The following is a 16,997-nucleotide window of genomic DNA, read 5'->3' as shown; positions in this document are numbered from 1 at the left end:
GAGGATGTATAAATAATCATCATATTTATAATTGAATTGACAAATTTATAGCATTGTTGTATTCATAATGCCGTGTAGAGAGTGCATTGTAATGTTTATGTTTGCTCACAACATATGTGATCGAATGTGGATTAACTAGAGTGCATTGCAATTCTTATACTATGCAGATTTGATTACTTTCTTAGTGAATATTTTTCTAATATATATTGAAAAGAAGAAAAATGTTTTAAAAATTGAACATCTAGTTCTTATGCCTTCAGTATTAAATTGAAATCAAAGGAGCAAATTGTCGGCACAAGTGGTACGAAGAAAGCAAAGAATAAAAAAGCCCCTGGCAAAGAGTGGGATTATGCTCACAACATATGATGTCGATCTGTGGAGAGGCAATATAAATTTTGGTTCACTACAAAATCAGGTGGTGCACCACGTATGAGGGACCATTTTTTGGGTAGCATTAAAAAGAATTATAAGAAATGTGAACATCCTCAGGCATTTGCAATTGCAAAGCATTTGAGAGAAAAGCTCGCCCAAAAGGGTGGCAAGAGACAGCGAATACATAGCTCTGTTATGGATGCAAGTCAAGGGCAGTCAGAGTCAAATATTAACTCTGTTGATCCTATGGTGACACAAACTAACCTTGCAGATTAGCTTTTGCAAGGAGAGGAAATGTCAAGCAGCGTTCTTGTTAAGCGTCACAATGAAGGTGGACTTGGAAAAATGCGTCAAAAATCATTGCATCAAAGCTTTTGAATGAAGTATTTAGAAGAAGCACAAACCGCACTCGCCAAAGCGATTTTCTTCACTGGAAGTGCTCTGGTCATGGTAAAGAGCAATCATTGGAAGGCCACCTGGAAGAAAATCGGTGAGTTCGGCACAAGACTTTTAGCCCCTTCGTATCACACGATACGAAATGATCTCTTGGACAAATGTTGCATCAAAGTCAAAGAGCATGTTTCCAAAATAATACTTGGGAATATTTTGCTTTCGGGATGCATAATTGTGAGTGATGGTTGGTTTAATGTTCAAAGAAGACCACTGATCAATGTAATGCTGGTTTGTCCAAGGAGAGAAACGTCCATAAAGGTGATTGACAATTTCGATGCAATTAAAAGTGGCAAATACATTTTTTGAGATCTTGATTAATGTAATTAAAGAAATCGGAGCTGAACATGTCATTCAAGTAGTCATGGACAATGCAAAGAACTGTAAAAATGCTAGCAAATTAATAAAGAAGTTCTTTCCACACATTTTTGCCAATGGTTGTAATCCGCACGTCTTAAACTTGGTGCTGAAGGATTGATACACTAGTGAAGAAACCACATGGTTTGCCAAAATAATTGACACACCGCAACAAGTTGTGAAATTTATCTTAAAACGACAAAGAGTGCTCGATTTGTACAGAACGCGCATGTCAATGATGTTGAAACTTCCTGCTCAAACTTGGTTTTACACGCACTTTTATACATTGGAATCACTTCTCTGCAATAAGTGTGTTGTGATTGACACTTTCAATTGTATGACCTTTGATGAATGGCAGCTTGAACATAAAGAAAAAGTGAAAGAGAAAATTACATGTCTACGTAGGTCCATAAACAAGGCTGCTTGGTGGAGGAGTGTAATGGATACATACCATGTAATGATGCCCGTGATGTTCGCGATTCGCAACCTTGATTAGAAGGCGCCAAATATGGAAAAAGTGTGGTTGACATGGTGGTCAGTCCAACAAAGTCTTGAAAATCCTGAGAAGCTAAAAGAGTACGTAGTAGAGAAGGAGTGACGACAACCATTCCTTGTCAAACAAGGAAGAATTTTGACAAAATATTTTTGTGCAAGATGGAAGAGAGCTCATAGTCCACTCTATAGTGTGGCTTACATGCTCGATCCGGAGTATTGAAATTTAGATCTGATGTCCAATATAGAGGTGGTCAGCGATTTCTATCACGTGGTCAACACATTCTACTCCAATGTTCAGGACCGAATTGATTGTATCAAAGAAATGAATGCATTTAGACTAAAACAAGGTCATTTTGCAAATGATTTTGTACGGTCAATGACAAAAGAGCAACCTATATGGAAGTGGTGGATGATGAATAGTGGAGAGCATTACTCGACCTTACGTCCCCTTGCAATGAAAGTACTGGTGTAATGTGCAACAAACTCAAGTTCGGAGAGAAACTGGAGTATATATAAGTATGTCCATAGCACTATTCTCAACAGATTATTAATAGACATAGCAAAAAAATTATCTATATGTCTTGCAACAAAAAGATATTGCATCACATCAAAAGTGTTGGCTACGAGAAGGAAATGCTAGTCTGGTTGTATGATTGTCAAAATGAAGACAAAGAAGAATTCAATGTCAGTGTATCTCAATGCACTATAGAAAAAATAGAAGAGAATTTGATAATAGATGTGGAAGTTGAATTACAAAAAGACCCACAACACTCGGACTCAGAACCAGATAACAACTTCACATATTCAATATAGCCTGAGAGTAGAATGAAGATTGTGTCAAAAAAAATATTATGAAAGAGCTTTTATTCAATGTGTTTTGATCATATACAATGCTTCATAGTAGCAATCATACATGATTTGTCAATCTCAATTGTTATGCTCAGAACCTACATCTTCATTACCAAATAGATTTCTAATTGTGTTAGGGGTGTCTTCGCCGACTTGCTTGAATTTATACTTATTTGCCATGACAAACATATAATATATTCCTTGTGGAATATCTTGTCAATAGATTACGTATTGGCTACTATTTTGCATTAACGAATTAAACACACGAGGTGATAATAATGACCACATGCCAATGTATAGTATCCACTCTATCCATCAATATTCTTGTAGCAAACTGGACATTGGGAAGATGAAGATACATCTGATTGTGACGTCGGGATCAACTATGGATGCAGGACGAGGTGACTAATGTGTGTCCCTTGTACATGCAGAGGATTCACTTGCTGTGTCAAATTATAAACATTCTGGCTTAAGCGATGAATACTTTTCTCTATTCGGACCTGGGATGCTTGGGGTGTTTGGGTGGTATAGATAGCCATGTTATTTTTGCATCTTTCTCTGCCAACAATTGTGTCATGTAAATATCTTTCTCCTTTTTTAATTGTATGTCAGTCCCTTCAACTATCAATGCCAGCTCATCCCGTGTGAAAGTGACACAACTCTCCCTGATAACATGGATGGCTACAGTTGTCTCCTTCAAGGAAAAGCCTATTGGTCGTTGCTGCACAAAATTTTTGCAAAATATAATGCACAATCTACATTGTGCAATGGATGGCCATAACTTGCAAGTAGATCCCCTCAAAGTTATCTTTGATCACTTCATGAAGGCACTTCGATACTTTCCACCATTCTTTCTTTATCTTCGCGTCCTCACATGACCATATTGTTTTAATCATATCCTTGGTCACCTCTTTATTGATATCTTTTCATTGCATGTGATTTGGATTTTCTCATTTTGATAGTCGTCGAGCAGTACGTGTCGCTTGTTGTGTCGACATATCGTGCACTAGAGATTTCATGCGCTGAAACGCATTAATATGAACTTGTTGTTGATCATCTGGCACCGTTTGGGTACCACAAACTTGTTCTTCATTGGCCATAGTATCTTAGAATTTCAATGGACAAATAGACAAACATTCAATATCTTTGACAAAAGTTTATTCTCACGATTCAACAGTCTCAAAGATACCACAGCATGCAACAATCTCATCCACTCCACAACATGTCGTATCTTAGTTCAATCAAATATTCTGCAATTGATTCCAAAAACAAAATCACAACTGATTGAACCAATTGGGCCACAAGACGATTGACTAAAGACAATTGATCCAGTTGAACCACAAGACAATTGATCAAATTGAACTACGAGACAATTGACTAGAGATATATAGATTCAAAAATATTTAAAATGACTCAATGAGGTGAACCACCCCAAAGCCATATAATAGACTTCAATGAAAATAAAATACCCAGACAACAAGACAAAGTACGAAGTACAAAATGTTTAGGCCGGGTAAAAAGACGCTACAAATTCAACAAGTGGTCGCTCGTGGACGGGATTAGGGTCTATCTTTAGATGCTCTTTGAAAAAGATCAAAACATCTGATTGTTTCTTCTAGCTTCCCTCTCTCTTACCTTCATCTAGCAGTCTACTTTTATCTGAATATCCCTCATGGCATCTTGATCGGGGTGGTAAAATACTTCTTCTGGAAAATAGACTTTTCTAGCTACACTCCAAAAGTCTATCAACATGTCAAATAGAAAACCTAATGCATAAATATTGCTTGCTTTTGTGTATGCATCTGCGCATCATGAATCATATATTTCTGGAGCAAAGAGGAGCACGACGTTAAATGAGTTAACTAAGGAGGCTCTTTACCTTGTAGACAATTGTGTGGTCTACAAAGAAGGTGAATTCAAGGATCTTGACGGCGATTCATCCTCACAACAAAGTGGAAGCAAGTCCTCTAAGACAGCACCGAAAGGAGAAGTAGCTGTAAACCAGGAGCAGCTTGTAGAGGAAGTGCTAAAAAAGATTAACCTGTACGCCAACAAACCTCAGGCTAAACAGCCCAAGTGGTGTGCTATTGAGCAAAATGGACAAACCATCGGACGGAGGAATGCTATTATAACAAGGGGTATGTGAGAGAGAGACCTTATGCTCCCCAGGCTCAGGTAGCATCTCCTCAACTTCCACCGATGCCTAGGTATCAAGCAGGCAACCTACCAGGACCTGTAGGTGTAGAAAGACCACAACCAGTGTTGGGGCAACAACCACCCCTACCAGGATTACGACCAGTCGGCATAAGATACACACCAACAGTAACCAAACGAGACGAGAAGGCTTTGGTGCCTATGAATGCATATTACGAAGATCCCAATGGATATGCTGCAAATCCTGTCTATTATCCACCGGAAGAACCCTCAACGCCAGAACCATGGAGCATGATAGAAAGTGCAGGACCACCAACAGCTGCACAGGCAGCAGGAGAAGGAAGATACATCTTGGATGAATGAACATTGTTGTTCATAGTCAACGGAGGCATGGGAGGGCAGAGACATGCATACCAACAAAGAGGGACTCAAGGAGCACCTCAACAACCTAAGGGACCCTGCTACAAGTGTGGTGGAGACCATTGGCTACGAGACTGTCCTCATGATGAAATCATTAGAGTCAACGCATATTGCACCGAGTGTGGAATTAATCATTTAATTCCTGATTGCCCTAAGAACCCGAGCAAAGGAGCAAAAACTACCTTGAACATGCTGGAAGCAGTGCCTTTTAGTGGTGTTAACCCTCGTGGTTCACGGACACCCTATCGCCTACGACGGACACTATAACCGTATTATTTATTTAAGTAGAGTCAGGCACCGGGCTTGTCGGTCCAATAGGGAAAGGTGTAGAGTGATCGCCGATGAGAGGCTCACTCTAACACGAACATGCTAGGGTTAGTTGGCTAAGCATGGGCGCCCAAGTGTGAATGGGGTGAGCTCACATAAAAGCCAATTAAACCTAAAATTGAGTCATTCTCTCATTGTGCAATAGAAGCTGCTCTTGCTCCATCTCCACCTTCTCCGTCACCATCTCCTTGTGTGTGTGCATGTGTGTGAGAGAGAGAGAGAGTGTGAGAGTGTGTGTGTGATCGAGCGTTGCGGCGGCACGACGGCGGCGAGGCGGTTGAGCGCGGCGTAGCGGCGTCTCCCTCTTCTTCGCGGCGAGGAATCCTCTACGGCAGGAGCATAAGGCGGTGAGTGACACACCATTGCCCTCTTTGAGCTTACTAGTTAAACTAGTTGTGTGCTTGGAGCCGTCTGCGGCTCGTACACGGTGTATCGGCAAGTCCCTTGCTTCAACAGTGCGGCAAGGAGCGCACATTTTTGGCGCCGCTGCCGGGGAATAGCCCTGCACTAAGCCCAAGAGGCACTTTGTGCTTCTTGTATGAGTGGTTTGCAGTAGGAAAGAAGAGGGAGAGGAAGGCGTATTTTTTCTGCAAGTTGTTAATTCTGTTTTTCTGTTGTGCACAGTTTGCATTTTCTGTTTTTCTGCTGCGTACATTTAGTATTAGTTAGACAGTTAGCAAAATTCTGTTTTTCTGTTTGCACACAGTTAGCATTAGTCACACAGCTAGCATTTCTTTCGTTTTTTTTGCATTTTTTGTGTTTTCACTGCACAGTTCTGTCAAGTTTCAATTTCTGCATTTTCTGGTTTGTGCACAGTTAGGCGCACAGTTAGTTAATTAAGTAGGTTAGTAATTAGGTGAACCACTGATTAGCAGGTCAGCAGGTAGGTGGGACAGTAAATAGTTAGGTGAGGTCAACGCGCACCAAAACGCGTACCAAATAATATCTCAAAAAAAAATTGTTTTCAAAAAAAAAAAAATTGTTTTCAAAAAAAAAAACGTGAGCGAGGGGGAGGTTAGATTTTCGAAAATAAAAAACGTGAGTTATAAAGACGGACGGGTTGGTCTGTATAAAAGCTAGATCGGGATCGTTTCCCCAAGCCCAAGCCCAAGCCTAGGCCCAGGCCTCAGTCCTTAGTCTTATGATATATACTAGACTCACTCTTATATATATACCCTACCTCCTCAAGAGGGAATGAGAGCATGTGGGACAAGTCCTTCACTCTCCTCCCTTCTCTTCCCACTTGCACCTTTAGACTTGCTATTTGGAGCCTAGTTCCCCAGCTAGGAAAAGACTGTTTCGGGCTTTTCTGGAGCAAAATAGAACCAAACGATGGGCTGTAAAGCATAGCGCGTCCCTCCTAGTGATACGCTCGTTTCGAGCTATCACACGGCCCATTCCACGACACGCTCTAAAAAATCTAGCAAAAAAACAAACAAAAAACACGCTAAAAACTAGTCACAAGGCCTCCTAGAGCAGCTTTTTGACACCTTAGGGTATCAAAAGCACATGCAATTACGCTCTGGGTGGGTTCTAGAACACGAGCATATTGAGGGTGCCTCTGTTCATACGGACACCCATTACCCATCCACGATAGGCTCTAGACCCTCAGCGGGGACACAAGGTAGCACCACCCAAGACCCTAAAATAGCCGCTAGTGATTCCTCCTCCGACTCAGAAATCATGGAAGCATACCCTACCCAAAACACTGAGAGAGAAGGCCATGCACCTCCCGAAGCTCGACAGCCTAGTACTAGTATGTTTAGCCGTTTCATGGAAACATTAGGTAGAGCTACTCGCTCGGAACCTAATGCAAATGAAGCACACGAAGGGGGTGGGGAAGTGGACTCTCCTTTCACATCGCACGTGGACCCCACACCCCCAAAGAGTGTCCATGTGGATATCCTGCCAACTTCTTACCAAGAAGGCCCTCTTGAGCTGCCTCCTTCAGAAGTTCCCTCTAGAGTACCGTTGGTGACAAGTAAAACCACGGGGAGCAACATTGCTTCTACCTCACAAGAAACCGTTAACACGTCGACTCTAGAAGGATTGTTCATTAATGATCATTGGACATACAACCTCCACACTGAGGTGTTGACGGATCTACACTCTGGCCACGCCTACCATGTAGGATGGATAGAGATTGTACAATCCACCTCTAGTGCCACGAGCATCGAAGATTAACAGAAAATGATCTGTAATGTTATCCATGGCATTATTCAATCAGAAAGGAAAAACCGAGGGGTAAATATACTCTCAATTGGCCCCATGAGATTTCTGGATACGAGCAAGGCTCAACAGCCTACTCTATCACAAATGGAGACTCCTCTAATGAGCCCCATGGACCCATCTTACGTCATTTCACCTGGGGTCTCTATGCAATCTGAGCCTCCGAGCGACAACTTTAGCTTCCCTAACTTGGCTCAACCCTCTATTAAGGAAAACACAGTGCTCACTCCAGGGATAAGCCTGACAGAGAATGTACCGATGACATCTATGGTTAGCGCAGTGCCACTACCTAGTGTCGTAGTACCTAATATGGGGCCTCGACCGTATGTGCCTCTAGCCCCTAATGCACACATGGCCCCCACACCTCCAATTGTACCACTTGTTTACGCTCCTCGAGTGCCGCTCCCTAGCCCTTATCCGAGTGGACCTATGCCCGGTTATGTTCCATATCCTGCATCATCCACACATATGCCAAGACCGGTACCCGTCCCTCTCCCACATATGATTCCAAGAGTACCTCCACCGGCCCTGCCTCCTCACATAGGTGACTTGGCAGCGTTTGCTCAAACCATAGGTCGATCTATCGCGGAAAATATGTGTCATGCATCTGATAGAGAGCCTAGAAGTAAGGCAGTACAAATTGCCAAACTCACGCAAAAATTCAATGGGGACGAAGATGCTAGAAAACACATTGAAGTGTTTGAACAAGTATGTGATTCCTTAGGGGAACGCAACGAACTACATAAGTGCAATGCCTTAAGCTTGACATTAAGTGGGAAGGCTGGAGATTGGTATAGAACCCTAAGGGTGGACGAGAAAACAATCTACCCTACCCTTCGAAGGTTGTTTCTAAAGGAGTACATACGAGAAGGTGTGCTTTGGGGTGTAGCATCTCAGCTATAGAAGGCCGAACGTAAGGAAGGAGAGTCAGTAAGGGACTTCATTAGTCGTCTAAAGCACTTAAACTCTCGCTGCCCTGTAAATGAGCGCTTAAGCAATAACCAACTGCTTGATCGATTCATTCGAGGGTTGAGGAATGAAGGAATCCATAATGGACTAGTGATTAGAGGTATCACAACCTGGGAAGATGTCACTGCCAATGCAATCCAATTAGAGGAAAACTTGATGATAGCAGGCATGAGGGTGTCTACTGACACGAGATCCACTAGCTCACAAGCCATTGAGTATGAACCCATGACTGCAAAGCCCATTGCCAATGAGCCAAAGGTATTTGAGACATTCTTGATAGACCTCACCAAGGCAATCCAAGAGTCTCTTAAGGATAATCGACCCCCTCAAAATAGTCACATGTATCCAAGAAGGGAGCAACAATGGTGTTCCATTTGCTTAGGTCCACATAGCACTAGTGAGTGCCCTACGTTTAGAGTAAAATTTAATGGAACTTGCAACGCATGTGGTAGGTATGGTCACCAAGCTAAGGATTGTTTAATGATCAAACGTATGATGGCAAATAGACCACCTGTAGCCTGGACGGATGCACCTCGAGCTCCTGTATTGATGCCTGCTCCACCTGTTGAGCAACTACCGCAACACATGGTCCCTAGATCTCAAAATGTTGTACAAGCTACACCGCTACCACCTCCTGTGCTAGGACCGCAACCCCTGCATCCAAGAGTCGCCCCTATGAACCAAGTGGGTTGTGAGCCATCAAATGCTTATGCAGATGGCTGTGAGGAGGAAATAGACACTAGTATTGCCTACGGACTTGATACATTGGAAGAGTGTCCTATATACTACATGGAAGATTGTTAGGGGCAAGTCAAGCCGGTTTATCAAGCTGCTGCTCTCGCATCCAAAGGTCAAAATATCAACACCCAGGCTAGGAGGCCACCTCTTCAATGCTACGAGTGTGGTGGACCACATCGGGCAGCGGAGTGCCCTATTAGGCTGCAAAAGAATGCTGCACAGATGAAAATGAATCAAGGGAGCACGTCTGCAATGCCAATACTCACATGTAATCGTTGTGGCATAGATCACTCGATTGCCCAATGCCCCTATAACCCAAATGCGCCTAAAATCACACCCCTAAATTTGGTCGAAATTGCTAGTGTGACATCGCCAATACCACCCGTCGCACCCGCTTATGCGATTACACGGTCCATGCTTCAAGGGCCATGCCATATCCTCGAAGAGAGAGATATCGCGTCAGTTATCCAAGCAAAGAAAAAGAAGACACGAAGGAAGAGGTCGCAGAATACGGGAAATTCAAAGCCAAGTTCCAAAACAAACATAGGAACAGGAGATGACCCCGTGTATATGAATGACCTCGAGGATGATTCAGATTCAATCGAGACAATGGAGACTAGAACCAATACCACAAAGGGAAAGACCGACAAAGAAAACCGTAACATGGAACCAAATGAAAACCGAATAAGAGAAAACCATAAAGAGCCTCTAAAAACACCACAAGTGTTTCCAAATCCAATCCAAGACCCCCAAGATAAACCGCAGGGGCAAAAAGGGAAGAATCGTAAAAAGAAGATTGGGACGTACCCAAACCCAGTAGACGAGATTGAGCAGGTGAAACATCTAAGAGGTTTAGTGGAGGAGACTCAAAGGAAACTAGAACCAGAACCCATGCATGTCAAAATTCATGACACAGTGTTTCCCACGCAAGTTCATCCACCCCACATTAACCATAGACCGTTAGCCATATCTAGTATCATCCAAGAAGGGAGTGAGGACGGGACATCAGAAAGTGAGCATACACCTTTCTTGTTGGAAAGGATGTTTAACGAAGGAATACCTGATCCCATTGAGGAATATGAGATTCCATCCTCACCAGTTCCTAGTCAAGGACCTACACCCTGCAAAATGCCAATGAATGTTGCCAAACTAGTGGACTTCATGTCTTCTGGTCCGAACCACGATCATAGCAAAGCTGTATGGAGATCCTGAGTTATTCCTTGCACTTCGAGCATTCCTTAACGGAGAGCTACGAACGGGAGTACCGCAGTTTGCGCAACCAAATAGGCCTGACTCGATTATGATTGATGAGGAAAATCATGTGCAATCACTTGACTTAGATGGACACGAGTCTGTGATCGAGGTACTCATTAACGAATTAGGGCAGTATTTTGAAGGCGACGAGTCTAATGCGACCCTACCGATCACTACCAAGGGATTAACTATAAAGGGAATTCTTGATGGTGGTGCGGGAGTTAGCATCGTTACAAAAGATTGTTGGGAATCCATGGGAAAACCCCGCCTCAGTGTTACTAACATTGTGGTAAAGATGGCAAATGGTACCATAGCCAAACCTATGGGGATGCTCAAGGATCTTAAGATCAAAGTTCTAGGACACAAGGTACGACATACGTTCATTGTAATGGATTTCTCTAAACACCTTATGTCATATGAAATGATTTTAGGATGACCATTCATGAGGGAAGCACAAATGGTTCATGATTGGTCTAAAAATCGTGTCTATTTGCAATTCCAAGACTCTGTCCTTAGAGTGGATTTGGTGACTGGTAAGGTACACCCCTTAGGGAGTAAAACCATTATTGATCATCGCTCTGACACCACAGTTCACTCGGCCCCACTACAATATTGTTACACTTGTAAGAAGGATACAGACATTGGCCAAGATTCTCCTTACATGGATGTGTTACCGGGTATGACAGAATCAGACAACGTAGACTAGGTACACCTAGCTGCAACCATAGATACCTGGGGAAATAGAGGAACCACTTGGGTCACACCAGAGGGGGAAGAGGTACCACAAATTGCACCTCTGAACATGATAAGTGCCATACATGCATCTTCTAAGGGCAAGGCAATTGTGGACCAATCTGCCAGTGACACCGATAGCTCAATAGAAGACTTTGACCAACACGACTTGGACACTGACTCCCAGAGTGAAACGGATTCTGAATCTCATGAATTAGAGAGTGGAGCAAGTTCAGAGTCAAAACATTCGGAAGGACCGAGCACATCAACCGATGATAGCTCCCCCGAGAGTGAAGAGGACACCAACAAGGACTCCTTTAGTGAGCCAGATCTAAATGCAAATCAAAAGCAGGTCTCAAATAAGAATAAGAAAAACCTTAAGAGGCGTCGATATCGAGCCAATGTACGTGCTAGGATAAAAAAGAAGAGATCCTCAGCAGAATGGCTCAGTTATATAGGAGCATGTGATGCTCATCGAAAATTGGTAGACAATTGGGGTGAATATCTCCAAAATGTTATGTGGTGTAGACCACGACCCCACGACATAGCCCAATTAGAGATCATAGACAAGCCAAAGTTGAGCCGCACTGCAAGGAGGCGTCAAAACCAAGAGTTAGCTCGACAACACAAGAAAGCAGAAATGGAAGCACAAACCAAAGCACAACCAGAATCCACAGACTTGCATCCTGCACCAGAACATTTCAAATCTTACACCACAGGGGAAGCAAAGGTTGTGTACACAAAAGCCCAAATAATACCTATCGATGGGAATAATGGAATCTATGATGGTCCGGCAATAGTTAAAGAAATAGAATTAGCTGACCCCGGTGAAGAATCAAAACCTGTTTTTATTGTCCAAGACCTCACAGAAGTTGAAGAGGCGGTCCTCAAAGAGCTTCTCAAGGAATTCAAGGATGTATTCGCTTGGACATACCATGATATGAAAGGTGTTCCACCTTCTGTGGTCCAACATACAATCCCTATGATTAGCACTGCGAAGCCCATACAACAAAGACCCTGCCCGATGAATCCTAAGTACGCAAAGATCATTCAAGAAGAACTAGAAAAGCTTATCAAATGTGGGTTCATATATCCTATTGAACACTCTGAATGGGTGTCTCCAATAGTTATCGTGCCAAAAAAGAATGGCAAACTCAGGGTGTGCGTGGACCTCAAAAAATTTAATGCAGCTACTAGAAGAGACCATTACCCCTTACCATATTCCGAACATGTACTCGAAAGAGTTGCAGGCAAGGAAGCTTATAGCTTTCTAGATGGGTACTCAGGCTACAACCAAATCACGATAGCGCTAGAGGACCAAGCTAAAACTGCCTTCATCACAGAATTTGGCGTGTTTGCATTTCGTGTGATGGCTTTTGGCTTAACAAATGCCCCTGCTACATTCCAACGATTAATAAACACTGCTTTTAAAGAATATTTGAGAGAGTTTTGTGAAGCTTTCTTAGACGACCTTTGTGTTTACTCTTCTTGGAAAGAACATCTATCATGTTTGCAGAAGGTGTTTGAAAAGTGTAGGTTATATCGTATCTCATTGAACCCGTTCAAATGCCAATTTTGGGTCAAGCATGGAGTTATTTTAGGGCATATAGTATCCAAGAATGGTATCTCAACCGATGAGAGCAAAATTAAAGTGATTCTAGAGTTACCACCACCAACTAATTACAAGGGAGTTCAAAGGTTCATGGGACACGTGGGTTATTATCGACGGTTTATTTTATTTTTCACTGAGATAGCACGTCCTTTGTACAAGCTTCTCATTGAATTTAAATGGACTGAAGAGTGTGACCAGGCCTATGAACAATTGAAGAAAACACTAGCAAGTGCTCCGATTTTAAGGACACCTAACTGGGATGTCATTTTCCATGTGCATATTGATGCATCAAACTTTGCTATTGGGTGTGTTCTCACTCAACCAGGAGAACATAAATTGGACTATCCCATTAGCTTTGCAAGCCGTCAATTGAACGATGCTGAAAGGAACTACACCACTACAGAGCGAGAAGGTTTGGCAATGGTTTATGCAGTAAAGAAATTTCGCTACTACCTTCTGGCAAACAAGTTTGTATTTTATGTGGACCATCAAGCGTTGCTGTATCTGGTAAACAAGCCATGCTCCACAGGAAGAATCACACGATGGTTGTTAATTCTTCTGGAGTTTGATTTCACGATTGTAGTGAGACCCGGTAAAAGGCACGTCATGGCTGATCATTTGTCTCGCATACCCAATGGTGAAGCCCCTACAGGAGTTGATGATGAATTACTCGATACTTCCCTATTCATAGTTGAGACTATGCCTGAATGGAGTGAGAACATTGTTAACTTTTTAGTTAATGGTTTTCCACCCAAGGAACTTCGTAAGGATATCGCTCGAAGGCTAGTAAAAGAATGTGAACCCTATTGTTTGATTGCCGGAACTCTGTATAGATTAGGCAAGGATGATATTCTTAGGCGTTGTGCCCGCGAGGATGAATATTTGTATATCTTGCAAGAAGCACATATGGGCATAGCAGGAGGACATTTTTCAGGAGACCTGACTGCTAGAAAGGTGCTGCAATCAGGCTATTGGTGGCCAACTTTATTTAAGGATGCATCACTTTTTACAAAAGGGTGTGATGAGTGCCAACGTTACAAGACCACACAGCGCAAAGATAGAATGCCCTTACATCCTATTAAAGTAACACAACCATTTGAAAAATGGGGCTTAGACTTTGTAGGTCCAATTAGTCCCGCAGCTCGCAACACTCAATCTCGATATATTCTAGTTGCTACGGACTATGTAACAAAGTGGGCTGAAGCTAAGGCTTCACAAAAAGCTGACGCGAGGACAACAGCTAAGTTTCTTTTTGAGAACATTATCACAAGATTTGGTTGCCCTTTTGAAATTGTTAGTGATAATGGTACCCATTTTATAAATGAGGTAATAAGAGAGCTTACCACGACCTTTATGATATCCCACCATAAGTCTACACCTTATTACCCACAAGCTAATGGACAAGCTGAGAGCACCAACAAGACTCTAATCTCTATTTTAACCAAGACGGTAGAAGCTCATCGCACTGATTGGGATTTGAAGTTGACATCTGCTCTATGGGCTTATCGTACTGCTTATAAAGTGGCTATTAATTGTACGCCATTCAAAATGGTATACGGCCAAGAAGCGGTTATGCCTTGGGAGTTTGTCATTCCTAGTCTTAGGGTAGCTTCGCAAGAAGGATGGAATGGTAACCCCTTAACCGAGCGATTGTATATCTTAGAAAAACTAGACGAAGAGAGACAGTTGGCTGTGCAAAATGCTCTTGTGGAAAAGGATAGGAGAAAGAAGTGGTTTGATCGCCATGTGAAGGACAAGGACATCAAAGTTGGTGATAAAGTCCTTATGTATGGAGTACGTAAAGAGAAGAAAAAGTTGAAATATGCTGGTAAAGGACCATATAGAGTATGTGAAATTACCCCACAAGGTACCCTTCGTGTGGAAACTCTTAATGGAGTTGAAACCATTGGATTCCTCAATGGGAGTAAATTCAAAAGATATTATGATCCTTTAAGCCAAGAAGAACTACGGGCCATTCATCAAAAGAAGGCCGCCAAAGCACAAACCGAGTTAAACAAGATACAAGCTCAAGCTGAGTCTAAGGAGCGACAACAACGTATAAGACAAAAACGAGAGGCTAACCTTGGAGTCACAAATGCATTCCACGTGGAAATTGAAGAGGATGGGTTGGACTCTGACACACCTCTACGATACCCTATTAACTTCAATAGTGCCTATGGAAAAGTGCTATATAACGCCTTATTGGACACGGGTGCTAAATATAATCTGCTATCCTATGGGGTGTGGTGTCAGTTAGGGAAGCCACCTCTATCTGAGAGTATTATCCAAGTCAAGGGTGTCAACAAGAAAAAAACTACGGTTTTTGGAATCTGGCACACTTCTGTCAGTAATGACAATGGAATTGTAGCTCAAGACTTTTTGGTCATGCCTATTGGAACTATGGAGGGTAATATAAACCTAGGCCGCACGTGGATGATAGCCACCAAATGCACTATTGATTGGGGGACTGGGGGTGTTACAACGCAAAAACCAACTCTTAGCCTTACCACTCAAGCCATAGTCCCTGAGATATTGCTTAAGGAAATAAAACCCAAGACATTGCATGTCCAGGAGGTTGAACCATACGTCCCCATAGCCCAACTCTCTAGAGATTCAACTGATGTAGTTGAAAGAAAGCTTGAGACACACAAGAACCATCCTAATATAACAGAGAAAACATACAAGTGGGTCCCTAAAGCCTCTGTAGTGAGCATGGTTGATGCAAAAAAACGGAAACCTAGTAAGAACCATCCCACTCACTCCAAGAAATGTAAAGAAACGTTGCGTTGGATTCCTAAACGACTATTGGAAGCCCAAGGATACTATGAAGGAAATGATCAAATCTGGGTGCCCAAACGTAAAGTGTACCCTTACCTGTCACCTGGCCCATGTAAACCCAATCCTGTGGCTCCAAAACAAATTGAAAATCGCGGAAAGGAAAAAATCATGGAATGTTACACACCCGATCTAGAGCTAGTTTGGGTACCAAAGAAAGAACGATTTGTTCCACCTGGCTCAGGAACAGGGAAATCAAATGAAGCTTCTTGCTCTTCATGTAGTTCCTATACGCAAATAGAAGCTTCGACACAACCTCCACCTACCACTGTACATATCCATACAAGCACGAAAGACTTTGCACCTCCCGGGGTAAGTTCACCACCTACAACAAGGTTGCAAATAAAATCATGGGAGAGTACCTTACCACCCTTGCAACTAGATGAAATGCATAGGGCGGTCGAAAACTATTGGTTAAAACCTTCACCCATAACAACTTGGAACAATTGGTTTCAAAAGGTGACGACCTCATTCCAAAAGGTATGATCTACCCAAGGAAGGGGGGAGTGTTTGCTAACATCAATCATTCACTCGCTCCCCTCTCAACCTTCCTCCCTGACCTCTCAATTCCAATCTTAGGGAATGTATATATATAGCCTTATACTCACAAAAAACAAAAATAGTAAAGAGCAAGAGCGACTAGCAACGAGAGAGCACCCTATCAGATCTTACATATAAGTCCAAATTCACCGTGTCAATTCAAGCAACACACAAAATCAACTCTTATGTTTTAAAGGCCTAACCAAATCTATCTGTCTTGTCAGAAATGGCTACTTCACCAGAGGCATGCACTTCTATTTTTTATGAAAGGTACCCTTTGTCTTTTCCTCAAGTGTTCTACGTATGCTACCCTATACTTTCTTGCGAATGGGATTTGATAGAGAGCCTTGCATGTGAGAGAAATTTTGAGGAGTTAGAATGGCTGATACGTCTATGGCTAACTAGTGATCCCTGCCCAGTAGCGAATGTGTCTCCAATGGCACATGCTTATTCTTTTGCACAAGATGAGTATCCACGCATCGCGAGGTTCTTGATTAGCATGCTTGCACAAGAGGATGATGTAGAGGAACTAATAGAGACCGAGGAAGACTATGGCCTCACGGACAACGATTTTATTTATCTAGATGATGAGGATAGAGGCCTCGCCTTAGGGTGGCCACCCGGTTTATATAATATGCTCTTTCCTTGATTCTAAAAGGGGTGA

Source organism: Adiantum capillus-veneris, chromosome 8, assembly GCF_014529385.1.
Source record: "Adiantum capillus-veneris isolate H3 chromosome 8, ASM1452938v2, whole genome shotgun sequence".
Lineage (NCBI taxonomy): Eukaryota > Viridiplantae > Streptophyta > Polypodiopsida > Polypodiales > Pteridaceae > Adiantum > Adiantum capillus-veneris.
This window is presented reverse-complemented; position numbering follows the sequence as displayed.